Consider the following 25,101-nt stretch of genomic DNA (forward strand, 5'->3'; position numbering starts at 1 on the left):
ATTTTGTTTGCTTTGAAAGAATAGCTTGAATTTAATATTGATGTTAGCGTATGAAAGTGCTTAAGTGGGAAGATAATATTAACTCAGCAGTATCATTTATTTGATCTTTGTTTAAAGTCTTATAAAACGAGATTGCTATTTGATTGACAACCTTGTCAAGAGTGAATGAAGACTGACACCGTAATATTGAAAATGCAACGTTTACAAAACTTGAAACCCAAGTTTTCTCATGACACTGCTTCTTTTGTGGAAGACTGAATTTTACATTGTTTTTAAAGAAGTGTGTATGTTGCTAGGTACAGCTAAACCTGATTAGGTTTCATATCTTGGCTTCTTGAATCCTATTCACCTAGTTAAACACATAATTTAGGAATGTCCCTATTAGCAAACATGACTGAGAATCTTTGCTGTAAGGAAAACTCAAAACCAAAGCCTCTTCATCCTAACATCTATTATTTTTCAGAGTATGACTTTTGGGGTTTGTGAACTGGTTATATATTAATATAGTGTTATTGCAAGCTGAGCATTATGCTGCATATTTAAAAGACAACTAGTAAGATTTCAGAATCTGATGTCAGTCAGGGCTTTGTTGTGTGATTTGAGAAAGCATTGTCAACCTCTCAAAGCCTGTTTCCTCAATTAGAAAATGGGAAAACAATAGTACCAATATTATGATGTTGTTATAGGATTAATCGAGATAATAATTATAAAGATCTTAGTATAATACTCGGCACTTGTATAGCTCTTACTGTTGCTATAGTGCTTTTTGTTGTTCCTAATTTCAAACTTATAGGAATATTCATGCTTTTCAAGTAGAGTGCAAAGTACCCACTAGTCTTCATTATATATATATATATATATATATATATATATATATATATATATCTGACAAAATTATGAAAAAATTGAGTTTATGAAATCATTATAACAATAAGGCATGGGTGTTTTTTTCTTCATCTGAGAACAGTGGTGATAGAACATCATATTTGAATAGGTTGAGACATATAAATGAAGAAGACACTTTCAAGGTTGTTATTTCAATTTTAATTGTCAAAAATACACCCTATATTTCTACCCCCATTGTATATAATTAATTCTGAAATAGCTCTCCTAACGACACATTATGAAATGAAATCCTGGGTTGAGTTGCCTTAATGGAGCCACATTATCATCAGTAAAAGACATTTGTAGAATCCCTAAGGACATATCTTTCCCTACTTATAAGAGACACTCATGTTTGTATTATTGTTTTTTAAGGAAATTATAAGCTCACTCACAAGAACTATACAAGTCTATATTCAATTTTGCAGGAGCTTAAAATCTAACTTAGAAAGCTAAAATTCCCTCTATAAATTCAACCTCAAAGTACTTCCACCTATAATAAGTATTCTTTCTAATCCAAAGGACAATATATATGGGTAACCAGCTCATCATAGTTTTAGCTTTTTAAACTACTATAACCCATTTTATGCACTGAAAAGGATTCCAGTTTTTATTCTAACTTAGTAGAACCTGACAAGAGTTTCTCACTGTGTTTAAGAAGGAATCATAAATCTTGGCTAGAAATTTGAATGCCTGGTATACAAAAATACCTAGGTAATTTGCTTAGTTTTCATTACTTGCATTTTCTGTGTGAAATTTTCAGAGTAAAATTTGGCTATTGGTTTCAGTGCAACAAAATTACATTGTTCCTGAGGGAAAGAATTCTGATAGAATGAAGTGCTCAAATTATTGTGTCTATATATAATGCTTTAGGTGTGGTTTACCATGAATCTGATTTTAGCCCAGTATATTTTATTAGCAAATAATTGTTCATTTTCTTTCAAAGTACTTTTCAATACCATGATTTTTTTTAACCTTTCATGATTTAAATTTACACCTTCAACTATCTACTTGTAAATATCAACATAGCAATAATGAGAACAATTTCATGTCCATGATATTTTTCATCATTTATGTTCCTTGCCTCTTTAATACTTGAACACGTTCTCGTAGTCACCCATTGGTGGCATTGGAAAGAGTCAATGAAATTCTTACATCTCACTGTCTGCTCCTTTACCACCACATACCTATAGAGCCTTTCAGGATCAGCTTTTATAATTTTCTTTTATTTTTCTGATTATGCTCATTTTATCTCTTTGTAATTTATTACTATTTCTCATCATTGTGGAAAACTAGAAATTTTCCAAATTAGGCATTTAGAAACTAATTAAGTTTTTCTTTGAAAACAAATATTCACTCAAATTTACAAAAGCTGTTACTTTTTCCCCTGGGAAATGTATTTGCAACCAAAAAAAAATAAAATCCTATGTTAATAGCAGTTTAAATAACTCCATGGTGTTTTGAACTTAGGACATTTCCTTAAAAAGAGATGTTACTGCCACCCTTTTAAAACATGAGCCTTCGTTTGCTGTTTTCTTTCATCTGTTGAAATAATTACTTCTATTTTCTGCCTTTAATGTTTTGTTCTGGTCATTAACATATCAGTAAAATTAAGTTTGAATGGTGTTTTTAAATGTTCAGCTAGACTGCAGTGCATAGTTGGCTGTTAAAATCTACATACTTAAGAGTGAACTAATGGTTAACATTCAGAGCTTTTTGAAGTAGTTCACTGCCCAATTTAATGATGCTGCCAAGAGCAATGATCATATTACTTTCTATTATAGTTTGAGGGGGTTGTTATTCCAGTAATAAAGACAATCAATGGCATTTCTGACACAGTGGCTTAAGTCTTTTACAGAGTGCTTTTCCATTAACAAGCTGCAAACTATAATTTTAGTGGAAAAGATAAGTGGGAGGTATTAGCTGAGTTCTATTTCATGGAAGTTCACTGAGAACAGAAGCTATTCATCACGTTGTTTATAAGTGTGTATCTGCATGTTTTCTGTCATTCGTTGTTCAGTCATTCAGTTGTGTCTGACTCTGAGATGTCAGGCATCCCTTTCCTTCACCATCTCCTGGAGGCTGTTCAAACTCATGTCCACTGAGTCAGTGATACTATCCAACCATCTTGTTCCCTGCCTGCCATTATTCTCCTGCCCTCAGTCTTTCCCAGCATCAGGGTCTTTTCTAATGAATTGGCTCTATGCATCAGGTGTCCAAAGTACTGGAGCTTCAGCATCAGTCCTTACAATGAATATTCAGAGTTGATTTCCTTTAGGATTGACAGGTTTGATCTCCTTGCAGTTCAAGGGACTCTCAATAGTATTATCAAACACCACAGCTCAAAAGCATCAATTCTTTGGTACTCTCCTTTTTATGTCCAGTTCTCACATGCATATATGACTACTGGAAAAAACAAAGCTTAGATTATACAGACCTTTGTTGGCAAAGTAATGTCTCTGCTTTTTAACATGCTGTTTAGTTTTGTCATAACTTTTCTTGCAAGGAGAAAGCATCTTTTAATTTCATGGTTGCAGCCACCATCCACAGTGATTTCGGAGCCCAAGAAAATAAAGTCTGTCACTGTTTCCATTGTTTCCCTATGTATTTGCCATGAAGTGATGTGGCCTGGATGCCATGATGCTTATATGCATACAAATGACAATGCATTTATGTTTATATGTGATTGAATATATAAAGATGGGCTCAATAAAGGACAGAAATGGTATGGACCTAACATAAGCAGAAGATATTAAGAAGAGATGGCAAGAATACGCAGAAGAGCTGTACAAAAAAGACTTTCATGACCCAGATAATCATGAAGGTGTGATCACTCACACTCACCTAGAGCCGGACATCCTGGAATGCGAAGTCAGGTGGGCCTTAAGAAACATCACTATGAACAAAGAGAGTGGAGGTGATGGAATTCCAGTTGAGCTATTTCAAATCCTGAAAGATGATGCTGTGAAAGTGCTGCACTCAATATGCCAGCAAATTTAGAAAACTCAGCAGTGACCACAGGACTGGAAAAGATCAGTTTTCATTCCAACCCAAAGAAAGGCAATGACAAAGAATGCTCAAACTACTGTACAATTGCACTCATCTCACACACTAGTAAAGGAATGGTCAAAATTCTCCAAGCCAGGCTTCAGCAATATGTGAACCGTGAACTTCCAGATGTTCAATCTTGTTTTAGAAAAGGTAGAGGAACAAGAGATCAAATTGCCAACATCTGCTGGATCATGGAAAAAGCAAGAGAGTTCCAGAAAAGCATTTGTTTCTGCTTTATTTACTATGCCAAAGCCTTTGACTGTGTGGATGACAATAAACTGAGGACAATTCTCAAAGATATGGGAATACCACACCACCTAACCTGCCCCTTGAGAAATCTGTATGCAGGTCAGGAAGCAACAGTTATAACTGGATATGGAACAGCATCCTGGTTCCAAATAGGAAAAGGAGTACGTCAAGACTATATATTGTCACCCTGCTTATTTAACTTATATGCAGAGTACATCAGGAGAAATGTTGGGCTGGAGTAAGAACAAGCTGGAATCAAGGTTGCCAGGAGAAATATCAATAACCTCAGATATGCAGATGATACCACCCTTATGGCAGAAAGTGAAGAACAAAAGAGCCTCTTGATGAAAGTGAAAGAGGAGAGTGAAAAAGTTGGCTTAAAGCTCAACATTCAGAAAACTAAGACCATGTCATCCGGTCTGATCACCTCATGGCAAATAGATGGGGAAACAGTGGAAATGGTGGCTGACTGTATTTTTCTGGCCTTCAAAATCACAGCAGATGGTGATTGCAACCATGAAATTAAAAGACGCTTGCTCCTTGGAAGGAAAGTTATGACCAACCCAGACAGCATATTAAAAAGCAGAGACATTACTTTACCAACAAAGTTCCATCTAGTCAAGGCTATGGTTTTTCCAGTAGTCATGTATGGATGTGAGAGTTGGACTATAAAGAAAGCTGAGCACCAAAGAACTGATGCTTTTGAACTGTGGTGTTGGAGAAGACTCTTGTGAGTTCCTTGGACTGCAAGGAGATCCAACCAGTCCATCCTAAAGGAGGTTCATTGGGTGTTCATTGGAAGGACAATGTTGAAGCTGAAATTCCAATACTTTGGCCACCTGATACAGAGAGCTGACTCATTTGAAAAGTTCCTGATGCTGGAAAGGATAGAAGTCGGGACGAGGAGGGGAGGACAGAGGATGCAATGGTTGTATGGCATCACTGACTCAGTGGACATGGGTTTGGGTCAACTCCAGGATTTGGAGATGGACAGGGAGGCCTGGCATGCTGTGGTTCATGGGGTTGCAAAAGTCGGACACGACTGAGAGACTGAACTTAACTGAACTGATTGAATATAAACCATGAGACAGGTTTCTTTTTGTATATTAAATTTAAAGAAGTCCATCTTATTACATTATTACCTTACACAAAATAAAGTGAAACATTAATAATTCCTGTGAATCTACGATGTCTGCAAAGCAGTGTTCTAGGTGCTATATTAATATAAAGATGCTTAGTAAAACGTTCTCCCTATAAAGACCTTAGAAGTATATTTAGGAACAATAAGGACATCTAGAAAGGGAATGCCACAAAGAAGGAAAGGACCACTTTGTTAATGACTAGTATAGGCAACCCAATGCTGTGAGTTCAGGTGGTCACAAAAGGCTTCATGGAGGAGATGGGACTTTGTTTAACTACAGAATAAAGAGTATGTTTCTATTAAGTAGATTGAAATATGAAGTGTTCCATATGATATGAATAAATGTATAGAGGATGATAATATGCTCAGTTTATATTGTTGATAAGCAGAGTAGAACAGTAGAAATCTAAAGGCAGATAAAACAGCTCAAGTACAGTGCCGCTTGCTACCAAGGAAATGTTGAATTCACATTTAGACTTTGTTCTTACACATTATCCCACCCAAAATATTTTGGAAATAATATTCAGTTCAGTTCAGTCGCTCAGTCGTGTCAGACTCTGCGACCCCATGAATCGCAGCACTCCAGGCCTCCCTGTCCATCACCAACTCCCGAAGTTTACTCAAACTCATGCCCATCGAGTCGGTGATGCCATCCAGCTATCTCATCCTCTGTGGTCCTCTTCTCCTCCTACCCCCAATCCCTCCCAGCGTCAGGGTCTTTTCCAATGAGTCAACTCTTCACATGAGGTGGCCAAAGTATTGGAGTTTCAGCTTCAGCATCAGTCCTTCCAATGAACACCCAGGACTGATCTTTAGGATGGATTGATTGGATCTCCTTGCAGTTCAAGGGACTCTTCAGGAGTCTTCTCCAACACCACAGTTCAAACACACACACACACACACACACACACACACACACACATATATATATATATATACACACACACACACACACATTTAATCTCAGGTACCTTCCCAACCCAGGGGTCGAACTTGTGTCTCCTGCCTGCAGGCAGATTCTTTACCACTGCACCATCTAGGAAGTCTGTAATTAATTATGTAATTTTTTTTAATCCTTAATGACAACATACTGCTGCTGCTGCTTCTGCTAAGTCGGTTCAGTCATGTCCAACTCTGTGCAACCCCATAGATGGCAGTCAACCAGCCTCCCCCATCTGTGTGATTCTCCAGGCAAGAACACTGGAGTGGATTGCCATTTCCTTCTCCAATACATGAAAATGAAAAGTGAAAGTGAAGTCACTCAGTGGTGTCCAACTCTTAGCGACCCCATGGATTGCAGCCTACCAGGCTCTTCCATCTATAGGATTTTCCAGGCAAGAGTACTGGAGTGGATTGCCTTCTCCTTCTCCAGGGGATATTCCCCACCCAGGGATCGAATCCAAGCCTCCAGCGTTTCCTGCATTAACAGGTGAGTTCTTTACCATTGAGCCACCTGGGAAACCTAAATAACAAAATCCCAATAAATTACCTTAGCCACTGAAATTTGTCATTTTGTGCAACCCACTCCAGTATTCTTGCCTGGAAAATCCCCTGGACAGAGGAGTCTGGAGGGTTACAGTCCATGGCATCACAAAGAGTCAGACATGATTGAGTAACTGAGTATGCACGCTTGCTTTTTATCCCAATTTACTAAATGTTGTGTACCAACTAGGTTCAACAAAAAAGATTAAAATAGTTGCATGTATAGAAACAGCTCAAGTTTTATACCACTAGTTAGTCTCTTAGAAAATGTAGTGTTCAAGATTAAGTATAATTGAGGAATAAACTGCATTAAAGATTAAAAAATATATATATAATCCCTGTCAGAGAATGAGAATCTAGTTCCCACCGAAGAGAATGTTGGTTAAAGAAATGTTCTCAAGTAAAGCTATGGAAATCATACATTTATGTGCAGCCTCTAAAAACTTATTCATTTTGGATTTCGAGATTTGTTCAGTAGTGAATTAGTACCTCAAAATCCTATTCTCATTAATGATTTTCTCGCCACTATACATATCTACAATTTCTAACAATCCCACTCCACTCTAACCACAAAATAAAATGAAAGTGAAGTCACTCAGTCGTGTCCGGCTCTTGCCACCCCATGGAATGTAGCCTACCAGGCTTCTCCCTCCATGGGATTTTCCAGGCAAGAATACTGGAGTTGGTTGCCATTTCCTTCTCCAGGAGATCTTCCCAACCCAGGGATTGAACCTGGGTCTACTGCATTGTAGGCAGGCGCTTTACCATCTGAGCCACCAGGGAAGTCCTTGCCTTAAATTGGGATCATGGGAAGTTTCTAAGCATTCAGAGTTTAGAAATCTATTTGCCTTTATTGCTTCTGTGTTCCAAGTCTTGATGCGTCATAACCATTTTAAAATGTTCTTATTGTTTTCTGTCCTATGTAATTTATAAATCAAACTGCAAGTATGCATTGAATGTCAACTGTGTGTATGGCAAAATGGTAGCATCTACAGAGGAAAAAGTGAAAACTAAGTAGACAATGAGTTTCCCTGGTGGCACAGTGGTAAATAATCTGCCTGAAATGCAGGAGATGTGCAGGAGACATGAGTTCAATTCCTGAGTTAGGAAGATCCTCTGGGAAAGGAAATGGCAACCCACTCCAGTATTCTTGCCTGGAAAATTCCGTGGACAGAGGAGACTGGCAGGCTATAATCTATGGAGTTACAAAAGAATCAGACATGAGTTAGCAGCTAAATAACAACAGCAAGTAGGCAATACCCCCCATACTCAACTAATTTAATGTATGACTAGGGATTGAAGGTAATAACATGAATATTTAGTTACAGATAAAAGCTGTAAATAGCATTATGGGAGACATATTTTAGTACCTAGAACAAGTTTCTGTACGTGTGCTTCAGAAAATTAACTCAGGAAAAGTTTTAATGGAGAACATTAATTTAAGATCTTGAAGATAGATGACATTTAGAAATGTGGAATGGATGGGGTAATATTTTAGATATATGTATTGGAGAAAAATTAAGAAATTAGAAAGTTTTGTGAGTAGTAGTTAACAGGGAGACAGGTTGATTACAGCTGAGAATTGTAACTGTATTTGTACAATTGTAAAATACAATTGTAATTGTATTTGTATTTGAAAAATACAGATTGTAATTATATTTCATTACATAAAGGAATATTTGTGGATGAAGCATAAAAGATAATGTAAATGGGATCCATGAGAGCCTATTAGTTTGTTCACAGGAGATTAAACTGATATGGGGAAATTTAATCTGTTAGCAGTGTCCAAAATGAAATAGGGTAAAGAAAAGCTAAAGCCCTGAGCTCCAGTTAACGAAACTGTTTTAACCATCCAAGTGTGATGTGGTTGGAACAGGAGATAGCTTAAAGGTAGTATTAAGTGGTTCTGTTTAGACAGATGAGCTATGAGAGAGGTAAAAGAGAGAAAAGAGCTAAAGCAATTAGGAGGATTCAAGCCTTCATAAGAGATAGTGAAAATGGAAAAAAAAAGGTGACAATATAAGAATCATGATATGAAGTCAGTTGGTTGAGGATTACAGTTGGATGATCAGTTCAGTTTGCTTCAGTCGCTCACTCGTGTCCGACTCTTTGTGACCCCATGGGCAGGAACACACCAGGCCTCCCTGTCCATCACCAACTCCCGGAGTTTACTCAAACTCATGTCCATCGAGTCGGTGATGCCATCCAGCCATCTCATCCTCTGCTTTCCACTTCTCTTCCTGCGCTCAAAATTTCCCGGCATCAGGGTCTTTTCCAGTGAGTCAATTTTTCATATCAGATGGCCAAAGTATTGGAGTTTCAGCTTCAACATCAGTCCTTCCAATGAATATTCAGAACTGATTTCCTTTAGGATTGAGTAATTGGATCTCCTTGCAGTCCAAGGGACTCTCAAGAGTCTTCTCCAATATCATAGTTCAAAAGCATCAATATTTTGCTACTCAGGTTTCTTTATAGTCCAAATCTCACATCCATACACGAATACTGGAAAAACCATAGCCTTGACTAGATGGACCTTTGTTGGCAAAGTATCATCTCTGGTTTTTAATATGCTGTCTAGGTTGGTCATAACTTTTCTCCCAAAGAGTAAGCATCTTTTATTTTCATGACTGCAGTCACCATCTGCAGTGATTTTGGATCCCCCCAAAATAAAGCCTGCCACTGTTTCCACTGTTTCTCCATCTATTTCCCATGAAGTGATGGGATCAGATGCCATGATCTTAGTTTTCTGAATGTTGAGCTTAAAGCCAACGTTTTCACTCTCCTCTTTCATTTTCATCAAGATTTTCATCTTTAGTTCTTCTTCACTTTCTGCCATAAGGGTGGTGTCATCTGCATATTTGAAGTTATTGATATTTCTCCCAGCAATCTTGATTCCAGCTTGTGCTTCATCCAGCCCAGGGTTTCTCATGATATACTCTACATATAAGTTAAATAACCAGGGTCACAATATACAACCTTGACGTACTCCTTTTCCTATTAGGAACCAGGATGTTCCATGTCCAATTCTAACTGTTGCTTCCTGACCTTCATATGGATTTCTCAAGAGGCAAGTCAAGTGGTCTGGTATGCCCATCTCCTTCCGAATTTTCCACAGTTTATTGTGATCCACACAGTCAAGACTTTGGCATAGTGAATAAAGCAGGGATAGATGTTTTTCTGCAACTCCCTTGCTTTTTCAATTATTCCGCAGATGTTGGCAATTTGATCTATGGTTCCTCTGCCTTTTCAAATCCAGCTTGAACATCTGGATGTTCACAGTTCACATATTGTTGAAGCCTGGCTTAGAGCACTTTGAGCATTAATTTACTAGCATGTGAGATGAGTGCAATTGTGTGGTAGTTTGAGGATTCTTTGGCATTGCTTTTCTTAGGGATTAGAGTGAAAACTGATCTTTTCCAGTCCTGTGGCCACTGCTGAGTTTTCCAAATTTGCTGGCATATTGAGTGCAGCACTTTCACAGCATTATCTTTTAGGATTTGAAATAGCTCAACTGGAATTCCATCACCTCCAATAGCTTTGTTCGTAGTGATGCTTCCTAAGGTCCAGTTGACTTCACATTCCAGGATGTCTGGCTCTAGGTGAGTGAACATACCATCATGCTTATCTGGGCTATGAAGATCTTTTTTGTTTAGTTCTTCTGTGTATTCTTGCCACCTCTTCTTAATATCTTCTGCTTCTGTTAGGTCCATAACATTTCTGTCCTTTATTGAGCCCATCTTTGCATGAAGTGTTCCGTTGTTACCTCTAATTTTCTTGAAGAGATCTCTAGTTTTTCCTATGCTATTATTTTCCTCTCTTTCTGAGGAAAAGCTTTCTTTTTTTTTTCTAAAGCTGAGGAAAGCTTTCTTATCTCTCCTTGCTATCCTTTGGAACTCTGCGTTCAAATGAGTATATATTTCCTTTTCTCCTTTGCCTTTCGCTTCTCTTCTTTTCTCAGCAATTTGTAGGGCCTCCTCAGACAGCCATTTTGCTTTTTGCATTTCTTTTTCTTGGAGATGGTCTTGCTCCCTGTCTCCTGTACAGTGTCATGAACCTCCATCCATTGTTCATCAGGCATTCTGTCTATCAGATCTAGTCCCTTAAATCTATTTCTCACTTCCACTGTATAATCGTGAGGGATTTGATTTAGATCATACTTGAATGATCTATTGGTTTGCCCTACTTTCTTCAATTTAAATCTGAATTTGGCAATAAGAAGTTCATGATCTGTGTTACAGTCAGCTCACAGTCTTGTTTTTGCTAACTGTATAGAGCTTCTCCATCTTTGGCTGCAAAGTATATAATCAGTCTTATTTCAGTGTTGCCCATCTGGTGATGTCTATGTGTAGAGTCTTCTCTTGTGTTGTTGAAAGAGGGTGTTTACTATTACCAGTAAGTTCTCTTGGCAAAACTCTATTAACCTTTGTCCTGCTTCATTCTGTATTCCAAGGGCAAATCTGATTGTTACTCCAGGTGTTTCTTGACTTCTACTTTTGCATTCCAGTCCCCTATAATGAAAAGGACATCTTTTTTGGGTGCTAGTTCTAGAAGGTTTTGTAGGTCTTCATAGAACCATTCAACTTCAGCTTCTTCAGTGTTACTGGTCAGAGCATAAACTCGGATTACTGTGATATTGTATGGTTTGTCTTGGAAATGAACAGAGATCATTGTGTTGTTTTTGAGATTGCATCCAAGTACTGCATTTCAGACTATTTTGTTGACTATGATAGCTACCTCATTTCTTCTAAGGGATTCCTACCCACAGTAGTAGATATAATGGTCATCTGAGTTAAATTCACCCACTCAAGTCCATTTTAATTCGCTGATTCCTAAAATGACGACATTCACTCTTTCCATCTCCTGTTTGATCACTTCCAATTTACCTTGATTCATGGACCTAACATTCCAGGTTCCTATGCAATATTTCTCTTTACAGCATTGGGCCATGCTGGATGATAATCAACCTTAATAAAGAAATAGACTTCCTTTCTCAATGTTTTCACATAACAATTGAATATTCTAGTGAAAGTGTCCAGTAGGAAATTGAAAGTACAAATCATTGGTAAAATAGATAGATACTTATTAATTCTTTCTATCTCAAAGAAAAATAAAAACAAACTATACCTTTACTATCTTCAGTGGTCTGGAAAACTTTAGGAGACTGGAAAGACTGATTAATACGTATGACATGTTTAAGAGATTTAAGTATTTTGGCAGACACATATTTTAAAAAGAGCTGGATAAGTAGTTGGTGAAGGTTTTACATTTCATAATAGTAAATATATTCTTTTGGATAAACAATTGGGAATCACTAGTAAATTTTGAAGAAAGAAGCTAATTGATTTTAAAAAAGTAATTGTTGAAATGCATGAAAGAGAATAAACTCTTTGGGGAAAAAACAAGCATGTGGAAAGAACCCTTTTACCATATCCTTTCTGTGATTCAGTATTTTTATAGATTGTATTCCATTTAAAATTAATATAAAACAATGGTTATATTTCCTAGTGTGCTGTACAATATATATTTATTTTTGATGATATTTATTAAAGTTATGTAGCTCTCCATTTATTTAGCTTTTATTTTATATTTTTCTAGAGTTTTATGCAATTATTAAAAAAATTAATTGGTGGTGGAAAGTTGCTTTACAATTTCTGTTTTTTTTTCTGCTGTACAATAATGTGAATCACTCATAATTTTGCATTGATATGTCCCTTCCCTCATAAGCCTCCCTCCCCTCCACCCATCCTACCCCTCTAGGTCATCACAGAGCACCAATCTGGTCTCCCTGTGTTGTTTAGCAACTTCCCACTATGTTACACATGATAGCGTATATATGTCAATGCTACTTTCTCAGTTTATCTCACCCTCACCTTCATCCACTATGTCCATAAGTTCATTATCTACTAGTTTCATCAGTACAACTTTTCTAGATTCCATATATATGTGTTAATATATGATACTTGTTTTTTCCCTTTTTGACTTACGTCACTTTATATCAGAGGCTCTCTGTTCATCTACCTCACTACCACTGACTCAAATTCTTTCTTTTTTTATGGCTGAGTAACATTCCATTGTATAAATGTACCAGAACTTATTTATCCATTCATCTGTTGATGGACATCTAGTGTGCTTCCACGTCCTGACTACTGTAAATATTTCTTAAATGAATATTGGGGCACATGCGTCTTTTTAAATTGTGATTTTTCTCAGGGTATATGTTCAGTAGTGGGATTGCTGGTCATGTGGTAGATTTAATACTAGTTTTTTATTTTTATTTTTTAAAGAATCTCCATTCCATTTTCCATAATGGCTGTATCAATTTACATTCCCGCCAATAGTGTAGTGAGGTTTCCTTTTCTCTACATCCTCTTCAGCATTTCTTTTTTCATTTATTTTTATTAGTTGAAGGCTAATTACTTTACAATATTGTAGTGGTTTTTGTCATACATTGACATGAATCAGCCATGGATTTACATGTATTCCCCATCCCGATCCCCCCTCCCACCTCCCTCTCCACCCGATCCCTCTGGGTCTTCCCAGTGCACCAGGTCCGAGCACTTGTCTCATGCATCCAACCTGGGCTGGTGATCTGTTTCACCCTAGATGATATACATGTTTCGATGCTCTTCAGCATTTATTATTTGTAGATATTTGATAATGGCCATTATGACTGATGTCAGGTGATATCTCATTGTAGTTTTGATATGAATTTCTTTAATAATAAGTGATCTTGAGCATCTTTTCAAGTGTTTATTGGCTAATGTATTTCTCCTTTAGATAAATGTCTGTATAGGTCTTCTAGTCTTTTTTTTTTTTTTTTTTTAGATTGGATTCTTTGTTTTTATGATTTTGAGCTATATGAACTGCTTATATATTTTGGAGATTAATCCTTTGTCACTTGCTTAATTTGTAATTTTTTTCTCCCATTTTGAGGGTTGTCTTTTAATCATGTTTATAGTTTGATGTGTAAACGCTTTTGAGTTTAATTAGGTCCAAATGTTTGTTTCCATTTCCATTACTTTAGGAGGTGGATCAAAGAGGATATTGCTGTGATTTATGTTAGAGAGTGTTGTCCCTATGCTTTCCTCTAAGAATTTTATAATGTCTGGCCTTACATTTAGGTCTTTATTCCATTTTGAATTTATTTTTGTGTATGGTGTTAGAGGGTATTCTAATTTCATTGTTTTATTAAAGCAACTGAAGCTTAATTTGTGACCCAAGATGTGATTTATCCTGGAGAATGTTCTGTGTGAACCTGAGAAAACTGTAATTCTGCTGTTTTTGAATGAAAATTCTTGAAGATATCAATTAGGTCCCTCTGGTCTAATGTATGATTTAAGGCTTGTTCTTAATTTCTTATCTGGATGATCTGTCCATTGGTGTAAGTATGATTATTGTGTTACCCTATGATTATTGTGTTACTGTGGATTTCCCCTTTTGTTATTTGTTAGTATTTGCCTTATGTACTGAGGTGCTCTATGTTGGGTGTATACATAATTATAATTGTTTCATCTTCTTCTTGGATTGGTCCCTTGATCATTATGTAGTGTCTTTCCCTGTCTCTTTGTAATAGTTTTTATTTTAAAGTCCATTTGTCTGATATGAGTATTGTTATTCCTATTTTTTTTTAAATTTCCATTTGTATAGAATATCATTTTTATGCCCTCAATTTCAGGCTTTATGTGTACATAGGTATGGAGTGATTTTCTTTTAAACAGCATATATACAAATCTTGTTTTTGTATTCATTCAGCCAATCTCTGTCTTTTGGTTGGACCACTTAGTCTATTTACATTAAGGTAATTATTGATATGTATGTATGTTCCAATTGCCATTTTCTGAATTGTTTTGGATTTGTTTGTGTAGGCCTTTTTTTCCCCCTTCTTCCTTTGTTCCCTTCTCATGTGGTTTAATGACCATCTTTAGTGCTGTATTTGGATTACTTTTTCCTATTTTGTGGTGTATATATTTTAGCTTTTTGGTTTGCCTTTCCCACGAGGTTTTGATAAAGCAGTCTGTATATGTAAAGTTTGTTCTAAGTTGTTATTCTCTTAGTGTTGCATGCAATTCACATTTCCTGCATTTGTATTCTTCTCATGGCTTCTGGTTTTGATATCATATTTGTGTATGAATGATTTCCAGCTTTTATTGTATGTTTGCCTTTAACAGTGAGCTTTCCCATTTGTGATATTCTTATTTCTAGTTGTTTCCCTCTTTTATTTTTCTTCTTCCCTTGGCTATAGTAGCTCCTTTAGCATTTATTCTAAAGCAAGTTTCATGATGATGAATTCTCTTAGTTTTCTCTTGTCTTTAAAGTTTTTAACTTATTCACTGAATCTGAATGAGAGCCTTTGTTTGTATTCTTGATTGTAGGTTTTTCCCTTTCATCACATTAAATCTCTCTCTCTGCTCCTTTCTGACCTGCAGAATTTCTGCTGAAAAATCAGCTTATGGAATCATGTTATGGAAATTCCTTTGTATGTTATTTTTTGGTTTCCCCTTGTTGCTTTTAATATTCTACATTTGTCTTTACTTTTTGTCAGTTTGATTGCTATGTGTCCTTGGGTTTATTCTGCCTGGGTCTCTTTATTCTTCCTGGACTTGGCTGATTATTTCCTTTCCCGAGTTAGGAAGTTTTCAGCTATTATCTCTTCAAGTATTTTCTCAGGTCTTCTGTCTCTCTTTTCTCCTTCTGGGATCCATATAATGCAAATATTGATCTGTTTTATGTTGTCCCAGAGGTCTCTTAGGCTGTCTTAATTTCTTTTCAGTCTTTTTCTTATATTCTGTATGTTGCAGTGATTTCCACCATTTTGTCTACCAGGTCACTTATTCTTTATTTTGCCTTGGTTATTCTGCTGTTAATTCCTCCTAATGAATTTTTCATATCAGTCATGGTATTATTCATCTCTGTTTGTTTTTCAGTTTTTCTAGGTCTTTGCTAAGCATTTCTTATATCTTCTCAATCTGTCCCTCCATTCCTTTTCTTATATTTTGGATTATTTTTACTGACATTACTTTGAATTATCTTAAGGTAGATTACCTATGTCCACTTCACTTACTTGTTCTTCTCCTCTGCCATGTTGTCTCTGATTTCAGCTTACCAATTTTATACATATTAGTTTGTATCTCTTAATCACATATCTCTAATGTGCCCCTCCCTCCTTCCCTCTCTCTACTGGTAACCTCTACTGTTTTCTTGTGTATCTGTGAGTCTCTGTTTCACTATATGCATTCGTTTGTAATTTTTTTTATTATATATACAAGTGCTATCATCATATTTAATTTTTTTCTGTCTGACATATTTCCATCAGTATAATATCCTTAGATCCATCCATATTGTTGCACATGGCAAAATTCCATTATTTTTTTCGAGCTGAGTAATATTCCCTTGGACTGAAAGGAGATCAAACCAGTCTTTCCTAAAGGAAGTCAGTCCTGAATATTCATTGGAAGGACTGATGCTGGAGGTGAAACTCCAAATCTTTGGCTACCTGATGCAAAGAACTGACTCATTAGAAATGACCCTAATGATTGAAGGTGGGAAGAGAAGGGGGTGACAGAGAATGAGATGGTTGGATGGCATCACTGATTTGATGGACATGAGTTTGAGCAAGCTCTGGGAATTGGTGATGGGCAGGGAAGCCTGGTGTGCTGCAGTCCATGGGGTGACAAAGAGTCAGACATGACTGAGCAAATGAACTGAACTGAAATGAATATTCCATCGTATGTGTATGTAACTTTTTGCGACCCCATGGACCATACAGTCCATGGAATTCTCTAGGCCAAAATACTGGATTGGGCAACCTTTCCCTTTTCCAGGGGATCTTCCCAACCCAAGGATCAAACCCAGGTCTCCTGCATTGGAGGCTGATTCTTTACCAGTTGAGCCACAAGGGAAGCCCATATATGTGTACACACACACACACACACACACACACACACACAAACACACACACATACACACACACACACATTTTCTTTCTGCATTAATTTGCTGATGGATATGATGAATACTTACTTTGATTTCATACCTTGACTTTTTAGAAAATTCTGCTATGGATATTGGAGTGCATTTATCTTTTCAGAGTAGTGCTTTCATTTTCTTCAGATGTATGTTTAGAAATGGAATTGCTGGATCCTCTGTCTTCAGCCTCACCTTTTTCCATAATGATAATTGCCATAACGTCCTGAAGAAATATATGACTGGTGTCAAATCCAACCTTCCCACAATAGTCACTAGGCACACATAGTCTGCATGGGGATGCTTGTACACAAGTACACTCAATCAAGACCACAATAGACAACTGTTTCACCCAAATTCATAGAGGCATTGAAAGTTAAGCAAAGTGAAATGGCAGAGGTAGTGTTCTCAATTTCAATAGCAATAGAAAACCTCTGAAAAAAATAATGAAGAATAAGCAATTTATCAGATAAAGTATTGAAAATATTCATAATAAAAACAATAACTGAATTAGAGAAAATAATCAATCTATATGTTGATCATTTTAACAAGAACAGGGAACTATTTAAAAATCCAATGATGAATGAATAATTCAATAGCTAAAATAAGAAGCACACCAGAAGGAATGAATAGTAGACTAAGTGATACAGAAGAATACATATGTGATCTGGACGGTAGAATGAGGGAACACCCAATAAAAACAGCAAAAATAAAAACAACATAAAAAGTGAAAACAGTTTAAGAGATATATAAGATAACATTAAGCATAATAACATTCAAACTATAGGGTTCCCAGAATGAGAAAAGGGGTAGAAAATGTATTTTATGAAATTATGGCTGGCAAATTCCCAAGCCTAAAGAAAGGAAAACTGTATCCATTTATAAAAGCTAAAAGGGTCCCAAACAAGATTAACTCAAACATACTCACAAGAAGACATATCATAATTAAATAGCAAAAGCTAAATACAGATCATTCTAAAAGCAGCAAGAAAAAAAAAAAAGAGTCATTTACAAAAGAATTACTCGAAGCTTTTCCTCCAGAAACTTTTGCAGGCCAGAAGGGAGTGGCATGACGTATTCAGAGTGCTGAATGGAAACGCCTGCAACCTAGGATACTCTGTCCAGAAAGGTTATCATTTAGAATAGAAGGAAGACAAACAACAAGTATTCACTCTGTAGCATAGGGAACCATATTCAATATCTTGTAATAACTTGTAATTGAAAATAATTTTTTAAACAAATATAGATATATACATATTCACATGTAGAACCGAATCACTTTTCTGTATACCTGAAACTAACACAATATTGTAAATTAACTATATTTCAATTTTAAAATAAACAATAGAAGGAGAGATAAATTATTTCTCAGACAAGCTAAAGCTAAGAGTTCAGCAATACTAAACCTACCTTAAAAGAATTGTTGAAGGGTCTTCTCTAAATGGAAAGGAAGTAAGAATCTATAGTAAAAGGACTAGCTCACTAGAAAAGACAAATATAAAGAAAGAATTGAAGATCACCTCCTTAAATAGGCCAGTATGTACATTACTAGAGAAAAATTTGTAAAAGCAACTGACCTATAATAAACACTGAAAGGATAAACATGGAGATGTAAAATATATTGTCAAAAACACAAAATATGGGAGGGGTAATGAACATTGATCCTTTAGAATGTGTTTGAACTTAAATGCATTGATTTGTTTTGTTTTAGGAAACAAATTCAAAAAATTATTGCTTCAATTACGTCAAAGTGTGTTCTGTCTGAATTTTCTTCTAGGAACGTTAGTGTTTCAGGTTTTACATTCAGGTCTATAATTGATTTTGAGTTTATTTTTGTATATGGTGTGAAGAAAATTTCTGAGATCTCATTATTTTACACGTAGATATCCAGTTTTCCCAGCACCACTTAATAAAGAGATTGTCTCTTCTTCATTGTAGATTCTTATCTCCTTTTTGGTAGATTAACTGACAATAAATGTGTGGATTTATTTCTTGGCTCTCAGTTCTCTTCCATTGATCTTGTCTGTTTTTCTGCTTGTACCATGCTGTATTGATTACAGTGACCTTGAAGTATTGTCTGAATTCAAGGCCGTGACCTTCAGCTTTGCTCTTTTTCTCCTTAAGATTGCTTTGGATATCTGGTGTCTTTTTTGTTTCCACATAAGTTTGAATGTCACTTATTCAGTTTTATGAAAAATGTCTTTGGGAACTTGATAGGGTATTTGGATTCATTTCCAAGGCAAACTATTCAAGATTAGTGTAATCCAAGCCTATGACCCAAACAGTAATGCTGAAAAAGCTGAAGTTGCATGGTTCTATGAAGCCCTACATGATCTTCTAGAACTAACACCTGAAAAAGATGTCCTTTTCATCATAGGGTACTGAAATGCAAAAGTAGGAAGTCAAGAGATACCTTGAGTAACAGACAAATTTGGCCTTGGAATACAAAATGAAGCAGGGCAAAAGCAAAGTTTTGTCAAGAGAATGTACAGGTTTAGCAAACACCCTCTTCCAACAACACAAGAGATGACTCTATATATGAGCATCACCAGATGGTGAATAACAAAATCAGATTGATTATATTCTTTTCAGCCAAAGATGGAGAAGCTCTATACAGTCAGCAAAAATAAGACCAGGAGCTGACTATGGTTCTCATCATGAACTCCTTGTTGCAAAATTCAGACTTAAATTGAGAAATCAGGGAAAACTACTCAGCCATTCAGGCATGACATAAATAAACACCCTTACATTATACAGTGGAAGTGACAAATATCTTCAAGAAAATTAGAGATACCAAGGGGAAATTACATACAAAGATAGGCACAATAAAGGACAGAAGTGGTATGGACTTACAAGAAGCAGAAAGATTAAGAAGATGTGGTAAGAATACACAGAAGAACTAAACAAAAAAGATCTTAGTGACCCAGATATCCATGATTGTGTGATCATTCACCTAGAGCCAGACATCATGCAGGGTGAACTCAAGTGGGCCTTAGGAAGCATTACTATGAACAAAGCTAGTGGAAGTGATGGGATTCCAGCTGAGCTATTTAAAATCCTAAAAGATTGTGCTATTAAGGTGCTGAATTCAATATGGCAGAAAATTTGGAAAACTCAGCAGTGACTACAGTACTGGAAAAGGTCATTTTTTGTTCCAAAACCAAAGAAGGACAACACTAAAGAATGTTAAACTACTGCACAATTGCACTCATTTCACATGCTAGCAAATGTATGCTCAAATTCTTACAAGCTAGGCTTCAGGAGTATGAGAACCAAGAACATCCGGATGTACCAGCTGAATTTAGAAAAGGCAGAGGAACCAGTGATCAAATTGCCAACATTCACTGGATCAGAGAAAAAGAAAGAGAATTCCAGAAAAGCATCTATGTCTGCTTCACTGACTAGAGCAAAGCGTTTGACTGTGTGGATCACAAAAAAATTGTGGAAAATACTTAAAGATATGGGAATACCATACCAGTTTACCTGCCTCCTGAGAAACCAGTGTGCAGGTCAAGAAGCAACAGTTGGGACTGAACATGTAGCAATAGACTGGTTCAAAATTGGGAAAGGAGTGCATCAAGGCTGTATATTGTCACTTTGCTTATTTAACTTATATGCGGAGTACATCATGTGAAAGGTCGGGCTGGATGAAGCACAAGCTGGAATCAAGATTACCAGGAGAAATATCAATAACCTCAGATATGTAGATGACACAATTCTTTTGGCAGAAGGTGAAGAGGAACTAAAGAGCCTCTTGATGAAAGTGAAAGAGGAGAGTGAAACAGCTGGCTTAAAACTCAACATTCAAAAAATGAAGATAATGGCATCCAGTCCCATAACTTCATGGCAAATAGATGGAGAAAGAATGGAAACTGTGACAGACTATTTTCTTGGGCTCCAAAATCACTGCAGAGGATCACTGCTGCCATGAAATCACTAGACACTTGCTCCTTGGAAGAAAAGCTGTGACACATCTTGACAGCGTATTAAAAAGCAGAGACATTAATTTGCCAACAAAATTCTGCCTAGTCAAAACTATGGATCTTCCAGTAGTCGTGTATGGATGTGAGAGTTGGACCATAAAGAAAGCTGAGTGCTGAAGAATTGATGTTTCTGAACTGTGGTTTTGGAGAAGAGTCTTGAAGTCCCTTGGACTGCAAGGAACTGAAAACAGTCAATCCTAAAGGAAATTAACCCTGAATATTCATTGGAAGGACTGATGCTGAAACTGAATCTACAATGCTTTTTCCACTTAAAGAGAAGAGCTGACTCACTGGAAAAGACCCTGATGCTGAAAAATAAAGAAAGAAGGAGGAGAAGGGGATGACAGAGGATGATATGGTTGAATGGCATCACAAGCTCAATGGACATGAGTTTGAGCAAGTTTTGGGAGATAGTGAAGGACAGGGAAGCCTGGCACAGTGCAATCCATGGGATTGCAAAGAGTTGGACAAAACTGAGCAACTGAACAACAGCAATTTTTGATAGGGAATTGTATTAAATCTGTAGATTTCTTTAAGTATTATGCACATTTTAACAATACTATTTCTTTAAATCAAAATCATGGAATACTGTTGTGTTTCTTTGTATCATTTTCAAATTTCTTCATCATTTACATTATGGCTTTCAAGGTATATGTTTTTAACCACCTCAATTAAGTTTATTCAAAGGTATTTTATACTTTCTGGCACATTTTTAAAAATTAATTAATTTATTTCAGTTGGAGGTCAATTACTTTACAATATTTTAGCAGTTTTTGCCATACATTGACATGAATCAGCCATAGGTGTATATGTGTCCCACATCCTGAACCCCTCTCCCACCTCCCTGTCCATCCCATCTCTCAGGGTCATCCCAGTACACTGGCCCTGAGTGCCCTGTCTCGTGCATTGAACATGGACTGGCGATCTATCTCACATATGGTAATATATGTGTTTCAATGCTATTCTCTCAAATCATCCCACCCTCGCTTTCTCCCAGAGTCCAAAAGACTGTTCTTTACATCTGTGTTTCTTTTGCTATCTTGCATATAGGGTCACTGTTACCATCTTTCTAAATTTCATATATATGCATTAATATACTGTATTGGTGTTTTTCTTTTTGACTTAACTCTGTATAATGGGCTCCAGTTTCATCCACCTCATTAGAACTGATTCAAAAGTGTTCTTTATAATAGCTGAGTAATATTCCATTGTGTATATGTACCACAGCTTTCTTTTTTCTTTTTTTTTTAATATTTGGCATGAGAAACCAATTAAAACTTTATTTTTAAAATCAATATTATGCCTTATGCAAATTATATGTTGGCACTATATAAAAAAAAAAACTCCCTAATGGCCAAAACTTGACCAAATGGAAGAGGCATGATCAGCAGGGCAAAAGCAAGGGCAGGAAGATATGCTGAGTGAAGTTGAGCCACAGTTTTTCTTTGGTATGACCTTTCTCACATAATTGTTCATCATATTCCCTTAAAGAGTTCTCTTCCTTTTCTTTTCTTTTTTTTTTTTTTTTTCTTCCATTTATTTTTATTTGTTGGAGGCTAATTACTTTACAACATTGCAGTGGTTTTTGTCATACATTGAAATGAATTAGCCATGGATTTACATGTATTCCCCATCCCGGTCCCCCCTCCCACCTCCCTCTCCACCCCATCCCTCTGGGTCTTCCCAGTGCACCAGGCCTGAGCACTTGTCTCATGCATCCAACCTGGGCTGGTGATCTGTTTCACCCTAGATATACATGTTTCGATGCTGTTCTTTTGAAACATCCCGCCCTCGCCTTCTCCCAGAGTCCACAAGTCTGTTCTATAAATCTGAGTCTCTTTTTTCTTTTTTTGCATATAAGGTTATCGTTACCATCTTTCTAAATTCCATATATATGTGTTAGTATACTGTAATGGTCTTTATCTTTCTGGCTTACTTCGCTCTGTATAATGGGTTCCAGTTTCACCCATCTCATTAGAACTGATTCAAATGAATTCTTTTTAATGGCTGAGTAATATTCCATGGTGTATATGTACCACAGCTTCCTCATCCATTCGTCTGCTGATGGGCATCTAGGTTGCTTCCATGACCTGGCTATTATAAACAGTGCTGCAATGAACATTGGGGTGCACGTGTCTCTTTCAGATCTGGTATCCTCAGTGTGTATGCCTAGAAGTGGTATTGCTGGGTCATATGGCAGATATATTTCCAGCTTTTTAAGGAATCTCCACACTGTTTTCCATAGTGGCTATACTAATTTGCATTCCCACCAACAGTGTAAGAGGGTTCCCTTTTCTCCACACCCTCTCCAGCATTTATTGCTTGTAGACTTTTGGATAGCAGCCATCCTGACTGGCGTATAATGGTACCTCATTGTGGTTTTGATTTGCATTTCTCTGATAATGAGTGATGTTGAGCATCTTTTCATGTGTTTTTTTGCCATCCATATGTCTTCCTTGGAGAAATGTCTGTTTAGTTCTTTGGCCCATTTTTTGATTGGGTCATTTATTTTTCTGGAGTTGAGCTGCATGAGTTGCTTGTATATATTTGAGATTAATCCTTTGTCTGTTGCTTCATTTGCTATTATTTTCTCCCAATCTGAGGGCTGTCTTTTTACCTTACTTATAGTATCCTTTGTTGTGCAAAAGCTTTTAAGTTTCATTAGGTCCCATTTGTTTATTTTTGCTTTTGTTTCTAAAATTCTGGGGTGTGGGTCATAGAGGATCCTGCTGTGATTTATGTCGGAGAGTGTTTTGCCTATGTTCTCCTCTAGGAATTTTATAGTTTCTGGTCTTACATTTAGATCTTTAATCCATTTTGAGTTTATTTTTGTGTATGGTGTTAGAAAGTGTTCTAGTTTCATTCTTTTACAGGTGGTTGACCAGTTTTCCCAGCACCACTTGTTAAAGAGGTTGTCTTTTTTCCATTGTATATCCTTGCCTCCTTTGTCGAAGATAAGGTGACCATAGGTTCGTGGATTTATCTCTGGGCTTTCTATTCTGTTCCATTGATCTATATTTCTGTCTTTGTGCCAGTACCATACTGTCTTGATGACTGTGGCTTTGTAGTATAGTCCGAAGTCAGGCAGGTTGATTCCTCCAGTTCCATTCTTCTTTCTCAAGGTTACTTTGGCTATTCGAGGTTTTTTGTATTTCCATACAATTTGTGAAATTATTTGTTCTAGTTCTGTGAAAAATACCGTTGATAGTTTGATAGGGATTGCATTGAATCTATAGATTGCTTTGGGTAGAATAGCCATTTTGACAATATTGATTCTTCCAATCCATGAACACGGTATATTTCTCCATCTGTTTGTGTCCTCTTTGATTTCTTTCATCAGTGTTTTATAGTTTTCTATGTATAGGTCTTTTGTTTCTTTAGGTAGATATACTCCTAAGTATTTTATTCTTTTTGTTGCAATGGTGAATGGTATCGATTCCTTAATTTCTCTTTCTGTTTTCTCATTGTTAGTGTATAGGAATGCAAGAGATTTCTGTGTGTTAATTTTATATCCTGCAACTTTACTGTATTCATTGATTAGCTCTAGTAATTTTCTGGTGGAGTCTTTAGGGTTTTCTATGTAGAGGATCACGTCATCTGCAAACAGCGAGAGTTTCACTTCTTCTTTTCCTATCTGGATTCCTTTTACTTCTTCTTCTGCCCTGATTGCTGTGGCCAGCACTTCCAAAACTATGTTGAATAGTAGTGGTGAGAGTAGGCACCCTTGTCTTGTTCCTGATATCAGGGGAAATGGTTTCAATTTTTCACCATTGAGGGTGATGCTTGCTGTGGGTTTGTCGTATATAGCTTTTATTATGTTGAGGTATGTTCCTTCTATTCCTGCTTTCTGGAGAGTTTTAATCATAAATGGATGTTGAATTTTGTCAAAGGCTTTTTCTGCATCTATTGAGATAATCATATGTTTTTTTTTTCTTTTTTTTTTTTAATTTTTATTATTTGGAGGCTAATTACTTTACATCATTACAGTAGTTTTTGTTATACATTGATATGAATTAGCCATGGATTTACATGTATTCCACATCCCAGTCCCCCCTCCCACCTCCCTCTCCACCCGATCCCTCTGGGTCTTCCCAGTGCACCAGGCCCGAGCACTTGTCTCATGTACCCAACCTGAGCTGGTGATCTGTTTCACCCTAGATAATATACATGTTTCAATGCTGTTCTCCTGAATCATCCCACCCTCGCCTTCTCCCAGAGTCCACAAGTCTGTTCTATACATCTGAGTCTCTTTTTCTGTTTTGCATATAGGGTTATCGTTACCATCTTACTAAAGTCCATATATATGTGTTAGGAGATTTCTTAAAAAGCTGGAAATAGAACTGCCATATG

At 36.5% G+C, this 25,101-nt stretch overlaps 1 protein-coding gene and 1 non-coding gene across 2 annotated transcripts in view; one reads left to right on the forward strand and one right to left on the reverse strand.

Annotated features, from left to right (window-relative positions):
* Positions 1-25,101, forward strand: part of DACH2 (dachshund family transcription factor 2) — a 164,626-nt gene that overhangs the window by 77,711 nt on the left and 61,814 nt on the right. The window lies entirely within an intron of this gene.
* Positions 7,517-7,588, reverse strand: TRNAC-ACA (transfer RNA cysteine (anticodon ACA)). Its single transcript has one exon. It is a non-coding gene; the product is annotated as a tRNA-Cys (tRNA).

This window comes from Odocoileus virginianus, chromosome X (genome assembly GCF_023699985.2).
Source record: "Odocoileus virginianus isolate 20LAN1187 ecotype Illinois chromosome X, Ovbor_1.2, whole genome shotgun sequence".
In the NCBI taxonomy this organism is placed as follows: domain Eukaryota; kingdom Metazoa; phylum Chordata; class Mammalia; order Artiodactyla; family Cervidae; genus Odocoileus; species Odocoileus virginianus.